Consider the following 26,390-nt stretch of genomic DNA (forward strand, 5'->3'; position numbering starts at 1 on the left):
TTTGTCCAAGACACATCCTAGAAGGGCTGACTCATTCATGAGGCACAGTGGCAAAATGCCTAGGGCCCACAGTACTTTTGGAGGCACACAAAAAGTCTTGTATTTATTTATTTATTTATTTATTTATTTATTTATTTATTTATTTATTGTTATTTTTTATTTTAGTCTTTTAAAGACCGAATTAAAAATGAACTTTTATCAAAATCATTAGCCATCAAGGAAATTCAAATCAAAACCACACTGAGATACCACCTTACGCCAGTTAGAATGGCAAAAATAGACAAGGCAAGAAACAACAATTGTTGGAGAGGATGTGGAGAAAGGGGATCCCTCCTACATTGTTGGTGGGAATGCAAGTTGGTACAGCCACTCTGGAAAACCGTGTGGAGGTCCCTTAAAAAGTTAAAAATTGAGCTACCCTATGATCCAGCCATTGCGCTACTGGGTGTTTACCCCAAAGATACAGACGTAGTGAAGAGAAGGGCCATATGCACCCCAATGTTCATAGCAGCAATGTCCACAATAGCTAAATCGTGGAAGGAGCCGAGATGCCCTGCAACAGATGACTGGATTAAGAAGTTGTGGTCCATATATACAATGGAATATTACTCAGCAATCAGAAAGAATGAGTTCTCAACATTTGCTACAACATGGACGGCACTGGAGGAGATAATGCTTAGTGAAATAAGTCAAGCAGAGAAAGACAACTATCATATGATTTCTCTCATCTATGGAACATAAGAACTAGAATGATCAGTAGGGGAAGAAAGGGATAAAGGAAGGGGGGGTAATCAGAAGGGGGAATGAAACATGAAAGACTATGGACTATGAGAAACAAACTGAGGGCTACAGAGGGGAGGGGGGTGGGGGAATGGGATAGACCGGTGATGGGTAGTAAGGAGGGCACATATTGCATGGTGCACTGGGTGTTATACACAACTAATGAATCATCGAGCCTTACATCGAAAACCGGGGATGTACTGTATGGTGACTAACATAATATAATAAAAAATCATTATTAATTAAAAAAAAAAAAATAAAAAAATAAAAATGAACTTTTAGGTCAAAGCAAATGTTTGTCAAAGAAACGTAATGTATTTATTATTACTATACCTAAACAGTCATAAAATATAATTTTTATTCTTTTTTAATGGACGAAGGGGCCCATGAAAGTCATAATGCAGCCCAGCATCTTAGCCAAATCATACCAGATTTCCATCCATCGTAGTACGTCTTCCAGCTACCCACTGGGTCTTGGGAATACAGCACCGTGCCCTCCGACTTAGGAACAACAGCCTGTGAACTCTGAGCTTCTCTCATGAGAGGCCCCCATGGCCCCAGTGCAACATTTCCTTACCCAGCTGTCTGAGGGGTATAAATTTATAGTTTGAACATGTGTTTCAGTCTCCTAAAATTTTTTTCTTTCCCAGACTCTTTGAGAATATGCAATAAAAAGTTTGAGTGCCCTTGTGACTGTGTATGGAATTATAGAATATGATGTATTTTTTATGCCTATGAGATTGTGACTTTAGCTATGAGGTTGTATGTTTTTATCTGTATGACTTAAAATTTATGTGGTATTTTGAAAGATGCTTTTCTTATGTGTGCATTCTGTAGATACTGTGAATGTGAATCCCTGTGTGAACAGACTTGTGTGAGAAGCTGCATGACTTTGAGCCGGATATGTGTGATTTTGATTATATGAATATAAAATCCTGTGATATTAAGATTGTGTATATTTGTGAATGACCATAAACATTCTTACTCTTCTCAACAATGAAATAAAGAGAGGAATATTACATCTTTTTGGAACAATAACTTTAAGATTTGGGTAAAAGAGGATTTGTCATTTTTCTGTCAAATCATTTAGATATTTTATGTTCAGATAGATTTTTTTCAAGGGGAAGAATGAAAATCAGCATATCCATCACAAAAGAAGGAATTCATAGTCACATGCTCTGTATGCAAAAGGTTGCAGCTTTTGTGTCTGTCTCCTGTCCCAGAGGTAAGCTTCCATTCTCTTAGGGTGTGAAGGAATTTTTATAGATGTTTAGAAGTTTGAAAAGCCCTGGACTAAAGACATAATTTAAACATAGAGAGGCAGTTTGGCTTAGAGTAGATAACTAGGAGTAGGACTAGGACTAGAACTAGGGAGACATGTCCTGGATTCTGTGTCAAGCATCATAGTTATTTCTATTTGCTGAAGAGAAAACTGATTGAGAGAAGACGACCTGTTTAAGAGCATTCAATTTGTCAACAGAGAACAACTTGCCATACTTTGAATTATAGGTAGTTAATACATTGTTACCAGTAATCCAGTGAAATGCAAAATTTTTAGTTCCTATGTAAGGCCTTATCACAATTAAAATATGGTAACTTTGAATGGTTAAGTGGTCATTGTCAATGATAATAGTTTTATTTTGGTGTTCTCATTCTTTTTTTTTTTTAAGATTTTATTTATTTATTCAACAGAGATAGAGACAGCCAGCGAGAGAGGGAACACAAGCAGGGGGAGTGGGAGAGGAAGAAGCAGGCTCATAGCGGAGGAGTCTGATGTGGGGCTCGATCCCATAACACCGGGATCACACCCTGAGCTGAAGGCAGACGCTTAACCGCTATGCCACCCAGGCGCCCCCGGTGTTCTCATTCTTTACATTGACTTTTGAAGTTATATTTCCTTCCATTTTTAATAAAATACTAAATACTTCAGTATGCATTTCCTGTAGGCTGTAGTTCCTATAGTGCCTATAACTGTCTGCTGTGAGTTGGGTTCTCTCAGACCCACTAAGTCATAATCGCCCATTGTAGATAAAAGTGGTACATCTGGAATCAAGCATTATCAGGACCAGAGTGCACAAGCAGGTCACATGAATATATAACTCAGGCTCCATTTCATTCACCATGGTTGCATCAGCACCTCTCCCTCAGCTTATATATGTATGTATGGCTTCGTGGGGGATCATTTATGACCAGCTGATAGAGGAGGAAAAATCCTGAGTTTGACTTACGTATGTATCCATTCAGTATACAAGCCAGAAATGGATGTACAGTACACTATAGCTGCATTCAGGAGTGGCCCTGAAAATTCTCCCAGCGGAGTAAGAATTTTATCAGTATATCTGGTAATCTACTTTATGTGAAAGGAAAAGTTACCTAAAGTTAGAATATATGTGGCCTCATGTGCAGTGGAGCATGGATTGTCAATTAGTAAGATATCTGAGAAGAACAAGATTGGAAGATCAAGGAAAAGGAGGTCTGGGGTGGAGGGATGTGGAGAGACATGGTGGTAGGCATGAAGTGCATGTAAGCAACTTTGTATTTTACATTAATACCCACAGAGAGCATTACTGTGAATGAGACAGTACATCAGGTAGACAAAATGATGTGGTCAGTTAATATCATCCAGTCTTTGTCATTGTTTTCCTAATTGTGGCACGATGGTGGCAGGGAGAGAAGTGACCTATGGACCAAACAGCACAGGCTTTCATTTACCAAAGGTGATGTAGCTATCAGTGCCACAACATATTCAGCTTGCTAGCAATAGAGACAAATTCAGAGTCCTAGATATGGCACAGTCCCTCAAGGAGACCAACCAATCATTTAATGGCAAGGCAGAACTACTTCCACACTGGACAGGAATTAACACATATTCTGATTATGGATTTACCTTTGCTGTCCACAGGGCTTCAGCTAGTACTAGCATATGAAGGCTTACGGAGCTTTTGACCATTGTCATGGATCCCAATAACATTCCATCCAACCAGGAACCTACTTTGCTGCAAAGGAGATGCAGGAGTTGGCCCAGGACCATAGGTTCCATTGGGTTACATATTGTACCAACAAAAAGCTGCCAACCTAATAAAGCATCAGAAGGCCTTTTGAGGACACAGCTAAAATGCCAGGTTGGAGGATATACTTTACAAGAATGGAGCGCCATCCTCCAGGATATAGTACATCCTTGGAATAAACATTTGGTGAAGAGTATAAATTTATAGATTCAAGAAGTTCAGTGAACTCTAAGAAGGATAAATAACAATGCAAACTACAGGGAGATACAACATAATAAAACTGTCTTAAAGCAAATATAAAGAGAATTCTGAAAGAAGCTATATAAATTGGACACATTATATAAGGGGGGAATGATACAAATGATTGCTGACTTGTCATTAAGAATTTGAAAGATGAAGACAATGGAGTAACATAATTAAAGGGCCCAAAGCAAGAAATAAGAAAGAATAACCCCAATAACCTCTTCATCTGGTAAAAATATCCTTCAACAATGAAAGCAAAATGAAGATACTTATAGATTTAAAAAAAAAGGTTAAGAGAATTTATCATCAGAAGACCTTAACTACAGAGAATGCTAAAGGAATTTCTGCAGACTGAAGGGAAGATATCAAATGAAAACATAGATTGTCGTGATGAGCACTGGGTGTTATATGCAACTAATGAATCATTGAACACTACATCACAAACTAATGGTGTACTATATGCTGGCCAACTGAATATAATAATAAAAAAAAAACCTAGATTGTTAGGAAGAAAAGAAGTGTGCACAAAATAGTAAATATGTGGGCTACCTTTTTTTTCCTCAGTGTCTTTAAAACACATGACTTAAAACTATAACTTTTTTTTGTGTGATTTAAAGCATATATAAATGTAACATATGTAATAAGTTCAATATAAAGCATAACAGTAAATGGAACATTACAGGCACAGCTGAGATGGACTAAACCCACTACAGCTGATCTCCCCCATGGATTACAACCAAAACTCTGGATGAAATACAAAGAGCAACTACCCGAGGACTTTGAAAAGCAAATAATAGCAGGCAGATTAAGGAGAGAAATCAAAACTTGAAGATCAATTCGTATGGCATGGTGATTTCCTTTTATTTACTTACTTATTTTACCCCTTCTTTTATCTCCTGGCTTTGAACAGTTGGCCAAACTGGGAAACAGTCTGGGAACAGAGAGGCAAAAATCCTGAGAGAAACTTATCTTCTGACCAGAGCACTAGAAAAGAGGGCCCCTGTGACCCTGAGAGTATTGGGGGGGGAATCCTCCTCTTCTTCTATTCCACCCCACCCCCATTCTTGGTGCCTGCCCAAGGCTAGCACCAGTGATGGAACCACTGATGTCAGTACACATGAAATCCTGAGTTAAAACCCATTTCTCTAGATACAGGAACTGAGAAAAGAGCTTTAGTTATGTAGAGTGTAGGGAGGAATGGTCATTATATATCTAACTTTCTTTCACCACTGTAACCCAAGGGTGGCCCGGTAGTACAGAAGTATGTGCTAAGGTGGGAGGCTAAAACTCTGAGAGAATCTCATCTTTTGGGTCAAAGAAACTTGGAAGGAGGGCCCTTAGGATCAAAAGTGTGAGAGGAGATTCAGAAGAGGACATTGCTAAAGAAGGAGATACTCTCGTTCTGTGGATGAACTGATACAATTTTCAGGCTCACCCCTAAGCTGCACATTCACAGCATACTCAAAGAAGTGTAGAAAAGACATTGCTCAGAACTCAACTAATTTCTGGGGTGCATGGGTAGCTTAGTCAGTTAAGCATCTGATTACAGCTCATAGTCATAATCTCAGGGTCCTGGGATGGAGCCTGGCATTGGGCTCCAGGTTCAGCAGGGAGTCTGCTTATTCCTCTCCCGGTCCCTCAGCCCCTCCCCCTGCTTGTGCTCTCTCTCAAATAAATAAATAAATAAATAAATAAATAAATAAATAAATAAAATCTTAAAAAAAAAGAAGAACTCTAATTTCTGAATGGCTCAATGGATGACAGACCCAAACAATATATCCAAGGTTTTGGAACCAACACATACAGAAAGTGAGGCATAATTTATGATTTGAACCTAACCCAGTTGATTGCCCACTAAAACAAAAAATCAATATGCTCCAGAGATTTTAATAGGAGCCACAGTCTCAAAATGTTATATTAAAAATGTCCAGGATACAGTCCACAATTACTTGATACACAGGACCCAGAAATAACTAACCAACTTCAAGGGAAAAGACAACCCTGGGATGTCAACCCCTAAATATTTCAGAAGTTTGAATTACAAGGCAAAAATTATTTTGTTACAATATAAAGCAGATATTGTAACCATTCTCCATGAAGTATAGGTAAACACTCTTGAAATGAATGGAAATATAAAAGTTCTCTGGAGGGAAATAGAAACTATAAAAACAACCAAATTGAAATTTTAGAACTTTAAAATACAATAACTAAAATTTAAAAATTCAACAAAGGGGCATAAAAGCAGAGTAGAGATGGTAAAGGCAGCTCAGTAAACTTTAAAAGTGATCAGTAGAGGGGCGCCTGGGTGGCACAGTGGTTGGGCGTCTGCCTTCGGCTCAGGGCGTGATCCTGGCGATCTGGGATCGAGCCCCACATCAGGCTCTTCTGCTATGAGCCTGCTTCTTCCTCTCCCACTCCCCCTGCTTGTGTTCCCTCTCTCGCTGGCTGTCTCTATCTCTGTCGAATAAATAAATAAAATCTTTGAAAAAAAAAGTGATCAGTAGAAAGTATCCAGTCTGAAGTAGGGAAAGAAAAATTAGAAAAACTCTGCTGAGCCTCAGTGACCTCTGAGCCAATATCAAAAAGCCTAATATTTATGTCATGTCATTGGAATTCCAGAAAGAGAGTAGAAAGAGGAATAAGAAATTCTGGAGAAATAATAGTTGAAAACTCCAATTTGGTAAAAGACATTTTTCAGATTCAAAAAGCTCAATAAAACCCAAACATGTTAAAATCAAAATTATCAGACTTATCATAGTTAAACTATAAAAGGACAAAGGTTAATTTTTAAAATGCTTTAAAGCATGTAGAAAAAATTATACATTGTAAATAGGAGAACAATGTTTCACATCACTGCATATTTCGGATTAGAAACCATGTATGTGAGAAGACAGTGGAACAACATCTTAAATGTGCTGAAAGAAATGAATTGTCAATCCAGGAAAAAAACTCAAAAGTGAAGACAAAATAGACATTTTCAGATGAAGGAAAACTAAGAGAATTCATCACCAGCAGACCTACTCTTAAGGAAATGTTGAGAAATGATACCAAATGAAAAATCTCAGGAAGCAACAGAAATGGTAAATATTTAAGTAAATATAATACAGTATTTCCCCCTTTAAGTTCTTTAACATATGCATGATGGTTGAATAAAAAAATCATAATGTTGTCTGTTGTGGTTTTTCAATGTATGTACATATAATATATATGACCACTATAACATAAAGGGGGATGACAAAAGGACTTGGATAGTTGTAAGGCTTCCAGGTTTTTGTTCTTGTTGTTTGTTTTTGTATTGTTTTAGTGCCAGGAATTTAAGCAGAGACCTGAAGTGGAACCAATTGACTCACACGGTAGTAAATACAAAGTAAAGCAGTGATCATGGCTTGAGCTATCTGGTTCAGTGGTCTGGCAGAATGTCATACACAAGCTTGGTTACTGCAAACAATCATTTTCTGGCTGTCACTTGTAGCATGCTAGAATCATGTTAGGGGAAATGGAAAAAGTGAGCACCATTTCTTACCATATTCTCTCTTATCCTTCTGGTCTCCCTTGGCCCCTGTGATTTAAACTGCAGAGATCACTCACCAGTCAGCCCAGAGCAGACCCAACAGGGAGGGGACAATCACTCTGTCCTCCAACTACAGCCAGACTTACCTCCACAGCAGTACCTGTGGCTATAGCCTGGACTCCTGTGCAGGGATCTGGCTCTGCCAGTGGCAGCTGGAGAGGGTAATAGGACCTCCTGCTGAATGAAGGCAATTGAGTGAATGAATGGGTGAGCTGCAGGGGTCACTTGCAAAGGGACCAGAAATGATAAGTTAACAAAAACTCATTCAGGCAGACGCTTTTGACTTCTGACTCCCATAACTGCCTGCTGCATGAGGGGAAGACATCTCCCATGGGCAAGAAGTCAGTGGGGGTGGGAGCCAGGGCTTCAAGGTACAAGGCTCCTGGTTCTTCCTTCTCTCAACCACCCCCTCTACTCTCACTCCCACTCCTTGTGTACCTCCTCCCCCTCCCACTCCCCTCCTCCTCCTCTTTCCCTCCTCCTCCTTCTCCGATGCCTTGCTGTCTTTTGATGTGTATCTTTCCCTCTTGCCTGTGTCAATCTCATAGTCTGAGCTGTCAGGGTCAGATGACTTCCTGTCTCCGTGTTTCTTTTTCTTCTTTTCCTTCTTTTTTTTAGAGGAGTTCCTCATGGGGTCAGACTTCTCAAACTCTGTTGACTTTGCCTCTTCCTTCTCCTCTTCCTCATAAGGTATCAGAGAATATTTGGTGTCTCCCTGTTGCATAAAGTAATCCTTTGCAAAGTGGCCTTTACAGCCACACTTCTTGCAGGTAGTGTTCAGGACAGCCTCGAGGGTGATCTTATGTCCAGTGTAATCCTGGAAGGACTGCCTCCACGTCTCTTCTTCTTCTTCTTTTTAAAGATATTGTGTATGTATGTATGTATGTATGTATGTATTTGTCAGAGAGAGAGAGCACAAGCAGGATGAGTAGCAGGCAGAGTGAGAAGCAGGCTCCCTGCTGAGCAAGGAACCTGATGTGGGACTCGATCCTAGGACTCTGGGATCATGAGCTGAGCTGAAGGCAGACATTTAACTGACTGAGCCATCCAAGCATCCCTCCACCTCTCTTCTTGCTCAGTGATAACATTGTTGGAGTCAAGGTCTTTCCTAGCCCCTATAACATTGTTGGGGTGAGGTCTTTCCTAGTCCCTTGGTTGATGACTTTCACAGAGAGGGATACTTTTATCCTATCATTTTTCATTGCTCAGCCAATAAGCTTCACCCACACTTTGTCTCTGACATCTATTTCAGAGGGCTTTTCCATGTGACAGGATGACATGTGAGTTTAATGGCCCAGAGCTTGCTTCTGGCAGCACGGGATTTTGATAAAACCTCCATAGTCTGTCACCATAGCAACCTCTCCTTGGAAAATAGTGTCGAGAGCAGGCAAGTTCTCAATGGTCTTGGGTCTTCCTGAATTCATCCTTAATGTTCTATGGCTCCTCCATTTCTCTTCTGCTAAAGCTAATTCAAGTGCCTCTGTGGCAACTCTGGGTCTCCCAAGGCTTTTGTGTTTTATGTTAAGTCATAAAGTATTAACTCAAAATGGTCCACAAAAAGTTACATATATGTATATATATATATATAAATATATACATATAAAGTTTCCCAGATCAACACTAAAACAAGCAAACAGAGAACAAAAAGACCAAACCAAAATAATAAAGCTTAAAAGACAATATATAAATTTATAAGGAATACTCAAAAACATACAAACAATCCAAAAGAAGGCAGAAAATGTGAAACATAGGAACAGAAAAAGACAAACAGAAAGTGACAAAATGGTAACCTAAATCAAACCATATCAGTAATTAAATATAAAGTCTAAACACACTGAGTAAAGACAATGTCATATTGTTTATAAAAACATGATCCAACTATATGCTGTCTTCAGGAAAATCACTTTAAAGATAATGATATAGAGAAACTGAAAATAAAATGATAAAAAATGTGCACATGGTGACATGAATCAGAAGATAGCTGATAAAAGTGTTGGCATGAGTGTGGAAAATTGGAACTCTTGTGCATGTTGGAATGTAAAATGGTACTGCTTCTGTGGAAAACAGTATGGCAATTCCTCAAAAAATTAAACATAGATTAATGAATTCCACTTCTAGGTATATAAATAAAAGACTTGAAAGCAGAGACTCAAACAGATATTTGTACACCAATGTTCATAGCAGCATTATTCACAGTAGCCCATAAAGGTGGAAATAACCCAAATGTCCATCAGTGGATGAATGGATAAACAAATTGTGATAAATACATACAATAGAATATTATTCAGCCTTAAAAAGGAATGAAATTCTGACATATGCTAAAATATGGATGAATCTTGAAGTCATTATGCTAAATGAAATAAGCCAGACACAAAAGGGCAAATGTTGCATGAGTCCACTTATATGAGGTACTTAAAATAGTCAAAGAGGTACAGAATGTACAGTGCTTACCACAGCCTGGGGGGAGGAAGGATGGGAAGTTATTGTTTAATGGGTACAGATTTTAGTATGAGAAGATGAAAAATTTGAAGATCAATAGTAGTGCTGATTGCACAACAGCATGAATATACTTAATGCTACTGAATTTTGCACTTAAAAATGGGTAAATAGTAGGGACGCCTGGGTGGTTCAGTTGGTTAAGTGTCCCACTCTTGATTTAGGTTCAGGTCATGATCTCAGGGTCATGAGATTGAGCCCCGCATTGGGTTCTGGACTGAGTGTGGAGTCTGTTTAACATTCTCTTTCTCCCTCTCCTTCTGCCCCTACCCCCTGCTCTCTCTCTCTCTCAAAAATTAAAAAATGGGTAAATAGTAAATTTTATGTTACATATATCTTACCACAATAAAAAATATAAATGATATGCTTACAATCTAGAATGAGGAAAATTAGTAGGGATAAAGTTGAATATTACACACTTATAGAGGATCAATTCACTAAGAAGACCTAATGATGCCAAATGTGTTTTATTTAACAACATAGCTACAAGATATATGAAACAAAACAGATCAAAATTGAAAGGAGAAATAGATAAGTACAAAATTAGAAACTGAAAGTAAAAAACAAGACTAAACTAGCACTAAAAAAATGAAGTATTCCTAAAAGTCTCTTCAACAAATGGTGTTGGGAAAATTGGACAGCCACATTCAAAAGGATGAAACTGGACCACTTTCTTACACCATCACAAAAATAAATTCAAAATGGTTGAAAGACCTAAATGTGAGACAAGAATCTATCAAAATCCTAGAGGAGATCACAGGCAGCAGCCTCTTTGTGGCTGCAGCAATTTCTTGCTAGACATGTCTCCAGAGGCAAGAGAAACAAAGCAAAAATGAACTACTGGGACTTTATCAGGATAAAAAGCTTTTGCACAACAAACCTAAACTAAAAGGTAAACCACAGAATGGGAGAAGATATTTGCAAATGACATATCAGATAAAGGGTTAGTATCTATAAAGAACTTACCAAACTCAACACCCAAAATACAAATAATCGACTCATGAAATGGGCAGAAGACACGAACAGACATTTCTTCAAAGAAGACATACAAATTGCTAACAGACACATGAAAAAATGCTCAACATCACTCATCATCAGGGAAATACAAATCAAAACTACAGTGAGATGCCACCTCACACATGTCAGAATGGCTAAAATTAACAACACAGGAAACAATAGCCGTTGGAGAGGATGCAGAGAAAGGGGAACCCTCTTACACTGTTGGTGGGAATGCAAACTGCTGCAGCCACTCTGGGAAAAAGTATGGAGCATCCTCAGAAAGTGAAAAATAGAACTACTGTATGACCCAGCAATTGTGCTACTATTTATCCAAAGCATAAAAAAATAGTGATTTGAAGGGGCACATGCACCCCAATGTTTATAGCAGCAATGTCCACAATAGCCAAAATATGGAAAGAGTTGAGATGTCCATCGACAGATGAATGGATAAAGAAGATGTGGTATACATATACAATGGAATATTACTCAGCTATCAAAAAGAATGAACTCTTGCCATTTGCCATTATGTGGATGGAACTAGAGGGTATTATGCTAAGCGAAATAAGTCAGTCAGAGAAAAAAAATACCACATGATTTTACTCATGTGGAATTTAAGAAACAAAACAGATGAACATAAGGGAAGGGAAGGAAAAAATAAGATAAAAACAGAGAGGCAAACCATAAGAGACTCTTAACTATAGGAAACAAACTGAGGGTTGCTGGAGGGGAGGTCGATGGGGGATGGAATAAGTGGGTGATGGACATCAAGGAGGGCACTTGATGTAATGAGCAGTGGGTGTTATATGCAACTGATGAATCCTAAATTCTACCCCTGAAACTAATAATACACTCTATGTTAACTAAGTTGAATTTAAATAATCAATTTTTAAAAACTGAAATATTCACAAAAAAATTATGTAGCTACTCTGCCCACAGGGGGTGAGCATAACTCCCCCTTTTCTCAGTTTGGGGTGCACAGTGACTTCCCTTCCAAAGAGTACAATATGGAAAGGGGAAAGAAGAGAAACTTAAAATGGAGAAACCTGACAAACCCTACCTCATCTGGATGATCAAGGTCAACATTAATAATCATAAATCGTGTTTATTGTGCATCCTTGCTATGAAGGGATAAAGAAGCATTTTACTTCTGTGATAGGCTGAAAGAAAAACCCTGCCAACCAAGAATACTTTATCTGACAAGGATATCCTTCAGAATGAAAGTGAAATAAAGACTTTTCCAGACAAACAGACTGAAGGAATTCATCACCACTAGACCTGCCTTACAAAATGCTAAAAAGAGTTCTTCAAGCTGAAATAAAATGATGCTACTAGTAACATATGAAAATATACAACATACTGGCAAAAGTAAATGTATAGTCAAATTCAGAATCCTCTAATATCTTAGCATGGTGGTGCGTTAACCCCTTAACTATAGTATAAAGGTTAAAGGACAAGAGCATAAAACAACTGTAGCTACTATAATTTGTTAATGAATACAAAATATAAGAGGTAAATTGTGACATTAAAATGTCAAAGTTAAGTTGTTATCAGCTTAAGATAAACTGTTCTAAGATGTTTTATGTAAGCCTAATAGTAACCACAAAGCAAAAGTCTATAGCTGATTGGCAAAAGATAATGAGAAAGGAATCAGAACATAGCACTACAGAAGATCACCAATTCTTGAAAGAAGGTAGCAAGAGAGGAAGAAAGGAATAGCCTACTACAAAATAGCCAGAAAAAATAAAATGGCGTAAGTCCTTATCCTATCAACAATTACTCTAAATGTAAATGGATTGAATTATCCAATCAGAAGGCCTAGCGAGGCCAGACGGATTTTTTTTTTTAAATCACCAAACAACATGCTGTGTAGGAGACTCACTTCAGCTTTAAGGATACACATAGGATCAAAATGAATGGCTGGAAAAAGGTATTCCATGCAAGTGGAAACCGAAAGAGCAGGGGTAGCTATACTTATATCAGACGAAATGGACTTTAAGCCAAAATGGGAACAAGAGATAAATACAGTCATTATATAATGAAAAGGGAGTCAATTCATCAAGAAGACATCATAATCATAAATATACACACACCAAATATTGGAGCACCTAACTGTATTAGGCAAATACAAATCTGGAGAGAGATATAGGTAACAATGCAATAATAGTAGGGGATATCCATATTCCACTTTCAACAATGGATAGATTATCCCGACAAAATATCAACAAGGAAATGTTGGATTTGAATCATATTTTAGACCAAATGGACTTAGCAGTTATAAATAGAACATTCCATCCAACTTTAGCAGAATACACATTCTTCTTAGGCACATGCAGAACATCCTCCAAAATAGTTCATATGATAGACCACAAAATAAGTCTTAGTAAGTTTAATAAAAGTGAAATCATATCAAGTATCTCTTCTGACCACAATAGTATGAAACTAGAAAACAGTAAAAGGTGGAAAGCTGGAAGACCTACAAATATGCGGAAATTAAACATACTCTTGAACAACCAGTGGGTCAAAGAAGAAATCAAAAGGGAAATCAAAATATATCTTGAAACAAGTGAAAATAGAAACACAACATACCAAAACCTATGGGATGCTACAAAAGCAGTGTAAAGAGAGAAGCTTATAGCAACAAACCTCTAGATTAAGAAAATAAAAAGATCTCACACAACCTAACTTCACACCTGAAGGACCTAGAAAAGGAAGAACAAATTAAGTCCAAAGTTGAAAAAAGGAGAAAACAAAGATTAGCAACATGGGGGGAGCATCAGAGGGGGAGGGAGAATCAGACGCCCGGCTGAGTAGGGAACCTGAGGTGGGGCTTGATCCTAGGATCCTGAGAGCATGGCCTAAGCTGAAGGCAGATGCTTAACTGACTGAGCCACCCAGGTGCCCCTCACGATTTTTAAAAAAGATATTGTATAGGGTGGACCCTATTCTATACTACATTTTCTCCAATTCCCTGCCAATGCAAAAAAAAAAAAAAAAATCCTAAAGTGAAGGAAAAGCAGAGAATTTTTCTCCTTCTGTTTTATATCCTGCTGGATGGTTGCATCTCCTCCCTTTTGTTAATATTTTTAAAATTTTTTTAGAGAGAGTGCGTGAGCAGGGGAAGAGGGAGAGGGAGAGGAAGAGAGCCTTAAGCATACTCCACGCTGAGCTCAAGGCCTGATACCAAGACCCTGAGACCATGACCTGAGTCCTAACCAAGAGTCGGTCGCTCAGCCGACTGAGCCACCCAGGCGTCCCTGGTTGCATCTCCTTTTGAATGGGTTCTTGGTCACAGGTGAATCCAGGCCCATGTAATAGAGGCAGCTTGTTCAGTGCAGCTCAGCGTGGTCCTCTTATGATCTCTATTGTTACCTAACACATAACAGCCTTTCTAATTTTTCCTTTTGTTTTTCCTACTTCCAACTATGTCATGTGTGAAAGGGAGCGAGAAAAAAAGGTAAGCCCAGTTCCACAGCACCCGAGGGCTTATTTGGACTCCACCTGCTAATTCAAAAGAGAAATTTCAGGTAGGCGGGAAGCTCAGTCCTTCAGAGGATTCTGGGATGTGTAGTCCAGACGCTTTCTGGGATTGGGACACTTCCGCTCCCGGAAAGCGCAAAACTATTTGCTCCGCTGGAGAAATGGGAGAGTATAATACAGTGCTCTGCGTGTTCGGAGGCATTTCGGCTACCGGAGGGCCAGAATGCGAAGCCCTCTCCTTTCGTGGACTCCGAGAAATTGGATTCAGGCCGTAGGTGTCCGAGCCGGCTTTCCGCCTCACGCGGGGGCGGGATAGTGGCTCGGATTCCTCTCGGGAATGCTGGGAAATGTAGTCCAGGAGCTCCGCGTAGTGGGAGGTATTTCCGCTGCGGGAGGTGAAGATCGCGGCCTTCGTTTCTCTCCGGGAGGTGAGTGATCTCCGGGACCTCGCGACCTCTTTTAAGTTTTTGGCCTGGTCGTGGGATCAGCCGGGCTCTGGGTCACAGGGAGGAAAAGGCTCGGCCAGTGGCAGAGAGCGACGTTAAGGGACGGGGGTGGCTGCTTGCCTTCCCCTCGCCCGAGCCTCTGCGTTTGGAGCGGTTCGCGGGTCTCTGGCTTGGAGGCGGACCAGGCTCCGCAGGGTTCGAGGGTCTCCGGGCTCCCCGCTGCCCAGCTCGCTTTCCCCTGACTTTCCACACGCTCTGTCACTTCCTAGAACTTAGTCTTTCTATGCGTCCGTTTCCTTTTCTGGAAACGGGGATATTACCTACCTTACACATTTCTCTTGAGAATTCATGGTATATAGTACAAGTGAAATGTTGGGAGCAGTTCGGACGTGTGGCAGGGTGTTAGCTGTGACTATGAACACCATAATAATAATCAGAAAAGTTACCTTCCTGGAAGCTTCCAAGTGCCACTGGCTCCTCTTATCCAGGAAGGAAAGGAGGCTGTGCCCGGACTACTTCTGACTCGTTTTTTAGAAAGGGAGCGCCATCCACAAATATCTTCTGGGGTTTTTCCAGGGCCACAGACCAGACTGTAGTATCTCAGCCGCCTTTCTTGCCTTTCTTTCCGCTGTCCTAACTTCTGAAAGAGGGCTCCTCGCAGCAGAGCCCCACTGTGACCGTACTTAGCTTTCCTCTTCCTTTTCTGCCGTGGTAGAAGGTATTTCATTCATTAGCAACTGTTAAATAATTGGGAGAATACGTAGAACACGTACAGGACATGAGTGATAGTCATAGTGGTTACACCTTGAGTGCTAAGCGTCGTCCTGAGGGCTTAATAAAAATTAACATATGTAGTCTTCACAAAGCCCTATGAGGTGAATACTGTTACTGTCTCTATTTCACAGAGGAGCCTAAGTTAACTTATCCTGTGTCACACTGCTAGTGGGTGAAGTGGATTTGAATCCAGGGTGTGTGTTCCTTATGTATGTGGATATCCTTGGTCCCAAAGTTTGAAGTCCCAAATTGGAATTAGGAAACAAAATAGAAAAATAAGCTATATAAATATTTAACCATAGGAAACTGGCTGCCGGGGAGTCATTTGGGATCAAGTTATGGAGGTAGGCTGGAATTTTATTGTACCGTATTTTGAAAGCAGAATTCGTGAGTCTGGACTTCTTTATAAAATTTTGGAAGCATTCTCATTTAATTTTATTTCAGGCAATATTTATAATGCATGTTCTCATTATGGAAGATATGCACACTCATTGTAGAGAATTCAGAAAATATAAAAATATATAAAGAAAAGCATTAAGAATAACTCCTAATATGAGTGTAGACAATTTTTTCAATGTTTTAGTGCATTTCTGCTTAGCGGTTTTTAAATGTGTGTTTATTTATTTTATGAAATTGTTATCCCAGTATTCGTAATTACTCCCTTAACTCTGCTATGGAAGTTTCCAAGCATACCCAAAGTATAATGTAATGAACTCCTATGTAACAATCACCTTGAGTCAATCCTTGCTAATTTTGTTGCTTCTCTGCTCTCCACACACATATTTTTTTCCTCCTTGAGTATTTTTAAATATTTTATTTATTTATTTTAGAGAGAGAAAGAGAGAGAACAAGGGGAGGAGCAGAGGGAGAGAGAGAATCTCCAGCAGACACTGGCTAAGTGCAGAGTCTGACACGGGAATCGATCCCAGGACCCTGAGATCATGACCTGAGCAGAAACCAAGAGTCGGACACTTAACTGACTGAGCCACCCAGGCGCCACTCTCCTTGAGTATTTTAAAGCAAAACCAGATGTTGAGTCAGTGGGACTGAAAAACTATCACAAATTATTTATATATGAAGACCAATGGAAGGGAGATTGTATTAATACGTCAAGTCTGGTATAACAAAATACCTTAGACTGGGTGGCTTAAACAACAGAAATTTATTTTGTCACAGTTCTGGAGCTAAAAGTCAAAGATCAGGGTGTTGGCAGGTTTGGTTTCTTCTGAGGCCTCCCTCCTTGTCTTACAGATGGCTGTGTCCTCACATGGCCTTTCCTCTAAGTGCCTGCTTCTCCTGTCCTTCTATGTGTCTAGATTTCCTCTTACTAGGACCTCAGTCAGATTGGTTTAGGGCCCACCCTAAAGAACTCATTTTAAGTTAATCACCTCTTTAAATGCCCTATCTTCAAAGATAATCACATTCTGAGGAGCTGGCGTTTAAAACTTCAACGTAAGAGTTTTAGGGGGGCATAAGTCAGTCCATCACAGAGATATTGACAGCAACTCTAAGGTTTTCACTCTTGGCAATGAGGAGAATGTTACTCATAGGAGAAAGTTAGAAAGAGTGGCAGTTAGGGAAGAAGATGGATTGTCTGCTCCTTTCGAGTTGCTCTTGCCACTGGCACGTAACTTTGATTTTTTTCCTCTCTCTTGTTGGCTGCAGGGACCACTGTCTCCTGGACCTCATCATATTCTTTTCAGAGTGCCTAGCAGCAAGCTAGAGGTTGGCAGAGAAGAGTTACTCAGTGAGTAAGTGGACTCATGTAGCGATCCAAAGGGGAACCCAGCCTGGCATTAGGAAACAAAATAGAAGGATAATCTATATTCACATTCCTTGTCTCAGATCTCACTTGTGGTGGGCTGCATGAAATACACCAACTTTTTCAGAGTATTCGGAAGTTGATGTACCATTATGCATAATATGTCATGGTCTAAAACAAATTTCCTTAGAAACAAGGTGATGCTAATGTTTCATTTTTTGCTTACTGCACAGAGAGCATAATGGGGATGATTAGAATAGCTAACTTGTTGGGCACCTCTAACAACTTGGAGAAGTTCCAATGCTTTGCGTGTACTAACTCACTTATTTTTCATAACAATGCTATTATTATTCACCTTTTATTTTTTATTTATTTTTTTTAAAGATTTTTTATTTATTTATTTGACAGAGAGAGAGACAGCCAGCGAGAGAGGGAACACAAGCAGGGGGAGTGGGAGAGGAAGAAGCAGGCTCCCAGCGGAGGAGCCTGATGTGGGGCTCGATCCCTGAACTCTGGGATCACGCCTTGAGCCGAAGGCAGACACTTAACGACTGAGCCACGCAGGCGCCCCTATTATTCACCTTTTAAAAATGAAGAGACAGGCAGAGACCATGGAATAAATGACCCGGTGGCATAGTCAGCAGGGGGCAGAACAGGATCGAACTTGAGCGGCTAGGTTTGACACCTAGCTCTAGCACTGACTGCATAACCTTGGCAAAGTATTTAACTTCTCTGTGCCTCAGTTTTCTTCACCGTCCAAATAGGGCTCTCAGTACCCACCTCCTAAAGTTTTTCGTGTAGGTTAAAAGAGATATACTGTGTAAAGTGCTTGCAATAGTGGCTGGCACGTTGTAAATCCTCCATGTATTACAGACTAAAGTCGTCTTTTTCCTATGATAGGTGGCTATGCAACATGAAAAATGCAACACGTTATCGAAAGGGGAAAAGGGGATTTTAAGGTGTTCTCTTTTTCATCTGCCTGCTGTTTTCACTACTTCAATTCTGTCATTCGGTTGAACAAAAATGAATAGTTTCTGTAATAGCCATTGGTTAAGCTTATAACTAACACTAATTTGCTGTCTTTTGAACCTAGAGAGTCCCTGGAGGATGGTTATTTGGTCTCTGTTGCGTTAAAAAGGTTCAAGTCGTCACTGTCCAATATGGTAGCCATCAGGTACATGTGACGATTGAGCACGTATATGGCTAGTGCTCATTGGGATGTGCTGTAAGTGTTAAGACACACAATGGATTTCAAAGACTAGTATGAAAATAGGGAATGTAAACTGTCTCAGTAATTCTTATGTTGGTTTCAGGTTGAGTTGGTAATATTTTGGATATATTGGGTTAAATAAAATATATTGTGAAGATTGAGGTCGTTTGTTGCTGCTTCTAATTTTTAATGTGGCTACTAGAAACGTTTAAATTACATTATGAAACTTGCATTATTTCTGTTGAATGGAACTGGTCTTAATGGAAGCTCTGTTTTCACTCTGGGGATTTGCCTCCAGGGGCATTTACAAGTCGCTCTTGCTCCTGAGGCCTCCAAGGGCATCTTATAATGGAGAGAAGCAGGAAGTCGGGAATCAGGAGGCCTGAGTGCCAGGTCCAACCCTGTGCTTGACTTTTTGGGTGTCCTTCAGCACTTCAGATAACTCCTTGAGAGGCAGACTAGAATAACACGGTGGTTCTCAAACTTTGGTCATCCCAAACTCACTTTAGGGAACTTGATAAAAAATAGAGGGACTGTAAAGACCTAGGAGTTTTACTATATCAATGAGTCTGGGCTTTTGTGTTCTTTATTAGCTTTCCAGGTGATTCTGAGGCTGTTCTGATCACCTCTGTTCACCCTGTGTAGGAAGGAGAATCCTTGCTCTTAAGTGGTGTGAGATGGCTGAACGCATGACACGTGACACTGGGCAGGTGTGATTGGCAGCATCTTACCCACACCCCGAGGGAGGAGGACACTACGTGCTATGCAGGGCCATGTGGGGGTTGCACCCAGGAATAGAGTAAACTAGCAGGGGCTATGGCAGGTGGGTTTTGTAGGGACAAGAAAGGGCAGTGACCCTTGGTTCCCGAAGGAAGATGTGATTAGCTTGTCTGAATAATTTCATAGGCTGGCAGGGAGGTAAAGCCTGTTAGGTTGAAGACAGTAGGGTGCAACTGGTCCATGTGGTAGGGCGAATTTTGTCAGGTCTTAAGTTATAAAGGTGGTCAACTGGCAACATGGAGAGGTTCACACCACTGAGAAAGAAGGTTTTTAACACTTATGGTTCCCCTGAAACGAGAGGCATAGCCTGCTACACAGGACCGCAAGAAGCCTGTCACAGGCAGGGTCAGGAAGCAGAGAGAGGAACTGGGATATGCCTTTATGACTAGAGTGGCAGGAAGTAACTAGGTGGAGACACCCGTATTGGGTACTAGTGAAAAGAGGCAGGTTGGGTTCATTGGTCAGGGGAATTATGACTCTCGAGTGCTCTCAGAAACCTGGCTTTGTTGACAGACTGGCTTTGTGATTCAGGAGACTCACAGAGAGGTTGGAATAACAGATGTCAAATAGTGTTGAATCTAAAATCCTGGTTCATATGTAGAGGAAGTAGCTGGGTGGGGAGCCTTTCCCCCAGGGTTGGAGCAGAGGAACTCATGGCTAGGCCTTTGGGCCCTGTGGGACTCAAAGATGTCTAGGCAGCCCATGAAATTTCAGGCCTTACAATACAGATGTGCACAAGTGTTGACAACCACTGCATATAGGACAAGGGCTCGGGCCTGGGCGCCATATTGCCTGGGCTCATTAGTGCCTCGTGCAGTGTCCTGACTGGACAATGAGATTGTGGCCTGGGGTAGCAGGAGGGGTGTAGAAATGCACAGGTCAGCCGCCCACCTCCACAGACCTGATTCGATTAGTTGTGGATGAGGCCTGAACCTTTTTTTTCCCCCCTAAAGTTCCCTTGTGAGTCTAATGTGCCATCCAAGTTGAGAACCACGATCCTAGTACCTAAGGCTCTGGGTGAAAATCTGTTGGCCACAAATTCTGTTGGCCACAAATTCTGTTGGCCACTGGTTGATCATGAACCGAGCTACTTCTCTGTTTTCCGTTTCCTTTACCTGTAAAGTGGGAATGATTATTGTCTCAATCTCTAGACTTGTGAAGATCAAATAAGACAGTGCATGTACAGCATTCATGGAAATGATGCCATGGTAGGTTCTAAGTCAGTTGCTAGAACTTTCAGGTGCTGGAACTATTATTGAGAGTATTTTCTGAATAGCCTGGGTTTCCTTGTGGGTAAAATTAGATGCTTAGAGTTGCTCTTGGTATTCTTTCTGATCCCAACAAATCTTGATTCTAATCCCATTTTTAGAACCAGAGAGAAAGAGAAGATTGCAGTGTATTTACTTTCATCAATGTTTTTGCTCTCGGGCAATAGGGCAGTCTGTTGCGGTTACAAGAATATCTGAGAATATCCGTCTGAGAATATCTGGAGGGTCGTTTTGACTGATGCGACTCACATAGTGACCCAGGAACCAACAGCATCACCATCATCTGGGATATTGTTAAAAATGTAGGTTCTTAGTCTCCATCGTTGATCTTCTGATTTAGAATTTCTAGGCATGAGACACAGGTATCTGTACCTTTTCCGGGTCCCCGGTTGATTCATAGAACATTTAAAATTTGGGAAGCACTTGTAGAACAGACTTGTGGCTTTTTAACAGGAAATATTTTCTGTTTCTCTCTGGCTGAATTTCACATCCTTCCAATACCAGATACCTGCATGACGGTTTCTCCCTTGGTTCAGGTCTCTCTGTTCAAATATGAAAGAAGCCTCCATGACCAAAACTTATTCTGCAACAGCCCCTCCTTCCATTTCTTCTAATCTCTTTACCCTGCTTATTGTTATTTTTTTATTTTATTTAATTTTTTTGAGAGAGAGAGTGCAGGAGTGGAGGGGCAGAGGGAAAGGGAGAGAGAGAATCCCAAGCAGGCTGTACACCCAGCCCAACATGGGCCTTGGTCTCATGACCCTGAGATCATGACCTGAACTGAAATCAAGTTGGATGCTTAACCGACTGAGCCATGCAGGCGCCCTGACCCTGCCTTATTGTTCTTAAAAGTACCTCTTACTGTATTATCAGTTTGCTATTATCCTTCTCCCCCATTATAATATCAGCCGCACGAGATCACGGTCCTTGCCTGCTTCATTCACTGCTGTGTCTCTCATGTCTCGGATCCTTGGCTGCCATCGAGTAGGCTCCTGATAATTACATGTTGAATGAATGGTTCAGGAGATAAATAACAAGGCCCCGGTCTACATGATGAATCTGTTAGCTCTTCATTACAGCACTCATTCCGCAAGTCCTTGTTCCTACCAAGTGCTTACAGAAACTGTCTTCTTTAGTCTTGCTGCTTAAAAAAAAATTTTTTTTCGTTACGTTTTTGACATTTTAATTACAATATGTCTTGGTATGGATCTGCTTTTGTTGATTTTGTTGGGGGCTCTCTGTGCTTCCTAGATCTGGAGGTCTGTTTCCTTCCCAGATTAGGGAAGTTTTCAGCTATTATTTCTTCAGATAACTTTTCTGCCCCCCTTTCTCTCTTCTTCTTCTGGGATCCCTACATATGAATGTAATTATGTTTGATGGAGTCACTGAGTTCCCTAAGTCTATTCTTGGTTTGCAGAATTCTTTTTTCTCTCTCTCGTTCGGCTTGATTACTTTCTATTACTGTGTCTTCCAGGTCATTAATTTGTTCCCCTGCTTCTTCCAGCCTGCTATTCATTCCATTGGGTGTGTTTCTCATTTCTTTTATTGAGCCCTTTATCTCTGTTATTCTTTTATCTCTGTGTTAATGGTCTTACTGATGTCCTCCACTCTTTTCTCAGCTCGAGTATCTTTGTGGCCATTACTCTAAGTTCTCTATCAGGCATGTTAGATCTGTTTCACTGAGATCTCTGGCCGTGACCTTGTCCTTTTCTTTCATTTGGGACAGATTCCTCTGTCTTCTCATTTTGCCTGCTTCTCTTGTGTTCGGAAAGTCAGCGACATCTCCTTTTCTGGAGGGTAAAGCCTTGTGAAGAAGAGGTCCTGTCGTGTCCTGCCATGTCGTGTCCTCTGTTCCTCAGCACCTGGGGCTTTAGGGAGTGTCTCCTGTGTGTGCAGCATGTGCTCTGCTCGGTGTAAGCAGTATCAGTGCTGCGCGGGTTCCTGCAGGTGGCTCTGTGTTTATGCTGAGGGGCGGGGGAGGGCAGTGGCACCTGCCGGTTCTTTGTTCCAGGAGGGTCTCCATAAATGCTGCCTCTCTGGAACACACTCCCAAGATGAGCAGATAACTGTGTGCCCCGGGCGCACTTCACATCGCTGCTTCCACGCTCAGTGTCCACAGGCGGTTTGCCCTGCCTTTTCTCCAAGAAAAGCCCCAGTGTCTCCAGACTCCGCCTGAGCCAGGCCCACTGACCTTTAAAACTAAAGGCTTTCAGCCCTGTTGGTTGCAAGAACTCACGAAATGTGGCCCCTCTTGCTTTCCGAGCCCGTGGCTATGGGGATTCGTTTTCCCCCTGTGCTCCCTGTGTGTTAATCTGTCTCTCATACTTCTCCACAACCCCAGCTCCCTCTTCACCACTGAGGCCACGATCTGTTTCTCTCCCAAACCAAAGCTCCACACTTCCTGACTTCTTCAGTGGGGCCTCTTCTCTACCTTTACTTGTGGAGTTGGTTCTGTCCCGATTTCTGTCTGTTCAGGTCGTATTCAGGTCGATTTCTGGGGTAGTTAGGATGATTGCATAGTTATCCAGTTGTATTCGTGGGCGGAGGCAAGCTCAGGGTCCTCCTACTCTTGCCACCATCTTCCCCATTCTCCAAGAAGGAAGTGATTCTTGATGTCACCCTCTTAACAGTCCTGTCTGACCCCAGCCACTTCCCTCTCAAATCTCTGCTGAGAGAGTCATCTGTTTCCAAGACAAGAGGTGTCTTTTTGGCCAGAAAAGGGCTTTTTTATTTATTTATTTATTTATTTATTTATTTATTTATTTATTTTTCATTATGTTATGTTAGTCACCATACAGTACATCATTAGTTTTTGACGTAGTGTTCCATGATTCATTGTTTGCGTATAACAGCCAGTGCTCCATGCAATACTTGCCAATCACCAGGGTAACCCATCCCCCCCAACCCTCAATTTGTTTCCCTGAGTCCATAGTCTCTCATGGTTCATCTCCCCACTCTGATTTCCCCCCCTTCATTTTTCCTTCCGTCTCCTAATGTCCTCCACTCTATTCCTTATGTTCCACATGTAAGTGAAACCACATGATAATTGTCTTTCTCTGCTTGACTTATTTCACTTAGCATAATCCCTTCCGGTTCCATCCAGGTCACTGCAAATGGTCGGTATTCATCCTTTCTGATGGCTGAGTAATATTCCATGGTGTATATGGACCACATCGTCTTCATCCATTCGTCTGCTGAAGGGCATCTTGGCCCCTTCCACACCAGTGAGAATGGCAGAAATTAACAAGACAGGAAACAAAAGGGATCTTCTCACTCTCCCTTCCTCAAGGCCCTTGTGGCTTTCCTGCTGACTTGCAGATAAAACTGGGACTCAGACGTCACCATAGGTTGAATCCCGCCCACCTGCTTATCTGTTCCTGCCTCTTGTTTGTATTCACTCCCCTGAGAGCATTCATTCTCTTGAGGTTTTCCAGTGATTCTGCTTCTCTTGGGCTAGTAGAACTCAGTCATCCCCCACAGCTCAGCTAAAGCCACGTTTCCGTAGAAGCTGCCCTGTGGGCCTTGGGGGACCCAGAGGACCCCATGCCCTACTTGGGCACGTAGCAGCTTGTAATCACCAGACTGTGAGCAAGTTGGGCCTGGGTAATTGTATCTCTTTCTCTCTTTAAAAAAATCTTTTTTTATTTATTTGAGAGAGAGCGAGAGCTCGAGAGAGCATGAACAGGGTGAGGGGCAGAGGGAGAGGGAGAAGCAGACTCCTCATTGAGCAGAGAGCCCAGTGTGGGGCTCGATCCTGGGACTCCCGGGATCATGACCTGAGTCGAAGACAGGTGGTTAACCCACTGAGCCACCCAGGCGCCCCAATTGGATCTCTTTTAATGAGATTTCCATAAGTATTCAATGAATTAATAAACTCATGTATTTAATGAAGAATTTATAAGTTAGCCTGCTATTGCTAATTATGTAGACAGTGAGCAGTTGTTGTTCTGAATATTTTGATGGACACGTTGTGTGGATTTCGTAACAGGAGTCCACGTAGGCACTGACTTAGAAAAGCAAAAATCACCTTCCTGAGATGGTAGTTTTAAAAATCCAGAGGCTCTTCTCTCTTTCCCCCTCCCCCGGCCCGTCTCCCCAGGGGAGAGTACTTGCGCTGTCTCTCTCTCTCTCTCTCTCAAATAAATAAATCTTTAAAAAAGAAAAGGGGGCACCTGGGTGGCTTAGTCGGTTAAGTGTCCAACTCTTGATTTTGGCTCAGGGTCCTGGGATTGAGCCCCACTTTGCGCTTCGTGTGGAGTCCGCTTGGGATTCTCTCTCTCCCTCTCCCTCTCTGCCTCCTCCCACCTGTGCTCTGTATCTCTCTCAAAAATAAATAAATAAAATCTTAGGTAAAAAAAAATCCAGAGGCTCTTTTCCTTCCAAAGATGACCTTGATCTTGCAAATATTGTGAAAGACTTGGAGGAAAAGCTTGGAAATAAAACCCCTGCTCTCCAAATCCTCCCACCTGGGATCAGCCTCAAAATTTTACAGCTCAGGGGTGCCTGGTGGCTCAGTCGCTTAAGTGTCCAACTCTAGATTTCGGCTCAGGTCATGATCTCAGGGTTGTGAGATGGAGCCCTGGGTCAGGCTCCGTGCTTTGAGTAGAGCCTGCTTAAGATTCTCTCCCTTTCCAAACTCTGCCCCTCCACCCTCCTCTCCCTCCCTCTCTAAAAAAAATTTTTTTTTACAACTCAAAGAAATCGACCCACTAGTCTGCTCTTCCCACATGCCTCTGCCTGGTGGTAGGTTCATTCATCAAGACACTGCCACTTACTGCTGAGGGTCTCTTGAGCAGTTTCCATCACAAGCACTGTTTCAGATGCTTGAGATGTAAAGCTGAGTATGTGTTCCTTACAAGATCGATTTACCAATTATCCCCCTCCCCCTGAAGGTGAGTGAGAGCTCCCCCTGCAGAACACTCTTACTGAGCTGAAGTTGTTGGACAAATAGAGTCAGAACAAAATGAATCCCAGATCCCAAAAGTGTATTTCTGCCAAGATTGGGAAGTTTTCCATTGCCCTTTTCTATACTAGAGTTCTTGTATCTAAAGACGGAGAAATAACTAGTAGTCATTAACTAATAAGTAATAAATTAACCAACAATTAACCAATAATAACCTCTTAACCTGAGTATTGTATGTTCAGTTTCCACTCTCCGCAGAATCAGAATCCTACCCTGAGAGTGACAAGGAGAACTTGTTCTCAGGCCACCAGTGGGGTTGGGCGGGTCGTTCGCTGCCCAGGGGCGCTCGGCTGGAAGGGGCCTGGTCTCTGGAATCTAGCCCACGCTCTGCTTGTCAGGCAGTGCACAGCTGCAGCCTTCCTGAGGAAGGGGTTCCTTGGCTGTCCATGTAAGGCAGCCATATGAGTAACTTGTATTGAACATTTAAGCTGCCAGACGCTGTTCCAGACATCTGACGTATAGTCACTTAGACCTCCTGCCCTCCCCCGAGGTTGGTAATGTTATTGTTGTCATTATTATTATCTCCAGTTTTAGCTTGGGCTTTGAGATGCGAAGGATTAGCAAGTTGGGGATGCCAGTATTCACACTGGTGGTCCGATTCCAGAGCCTGCGC

General features: G+C 41.5%; 1 protein-coding gene and 1 pseudogene across 7 annotated transcripts in view; one reads left to right on the forward strand and one right to left on the reverse strand.

Annotated features, from left to right (window-relative positions):
* Window positions 1-7,867: 7,867 nt before the first annotated feature.
* Window positions 7,868-9,081, reverse strand: LOC123797830 (zinc finger CCHC domain-containing protein 17 pseudogene; annotated as a pseudogene).
* Window positions 9,082-14,781: 5,700 nt separating this feature from the next.
* The window catches only part of LOC123775629 (uncharacterized), a 34,216-nt gene continuing 22,607 nt past the window's right edge, over window positions 14,782-26,390 (forward strand). For 2 of the 7 annotated variants that reach the window (XM_087870857.1, XM_087870856.1), the window contains exons 1-2: window positions 14,788-15,002; window positions 17,460-17,545. The gene's annotated coding sequence lies outside the window, so the exon portion shown is untranslated. Of the gene's footprint in view, window positions 15,003-17,459; window positions 17,546-26,390 lie in introns of all 7 variants that reach the window. The other 5 variants (XM_087870861.1, XM_087870862.1, XM_087870860.1 and 2 more) reach the window with 5 other exon arrangements.

Source organism: Ursus americanus, chromosome 21, assembly GCF_024610735.1.
Source record: "Ursus americanus isolate L20-20 chromosome 21, mUrsAme1.1.p, whole genome shotgun sequence".
Lineage (NCBI taxonomy): Eukaryota > Metazoa > Chordata > Mammalia > Carnivora > Ursidae > Ursus > Ursus americanus.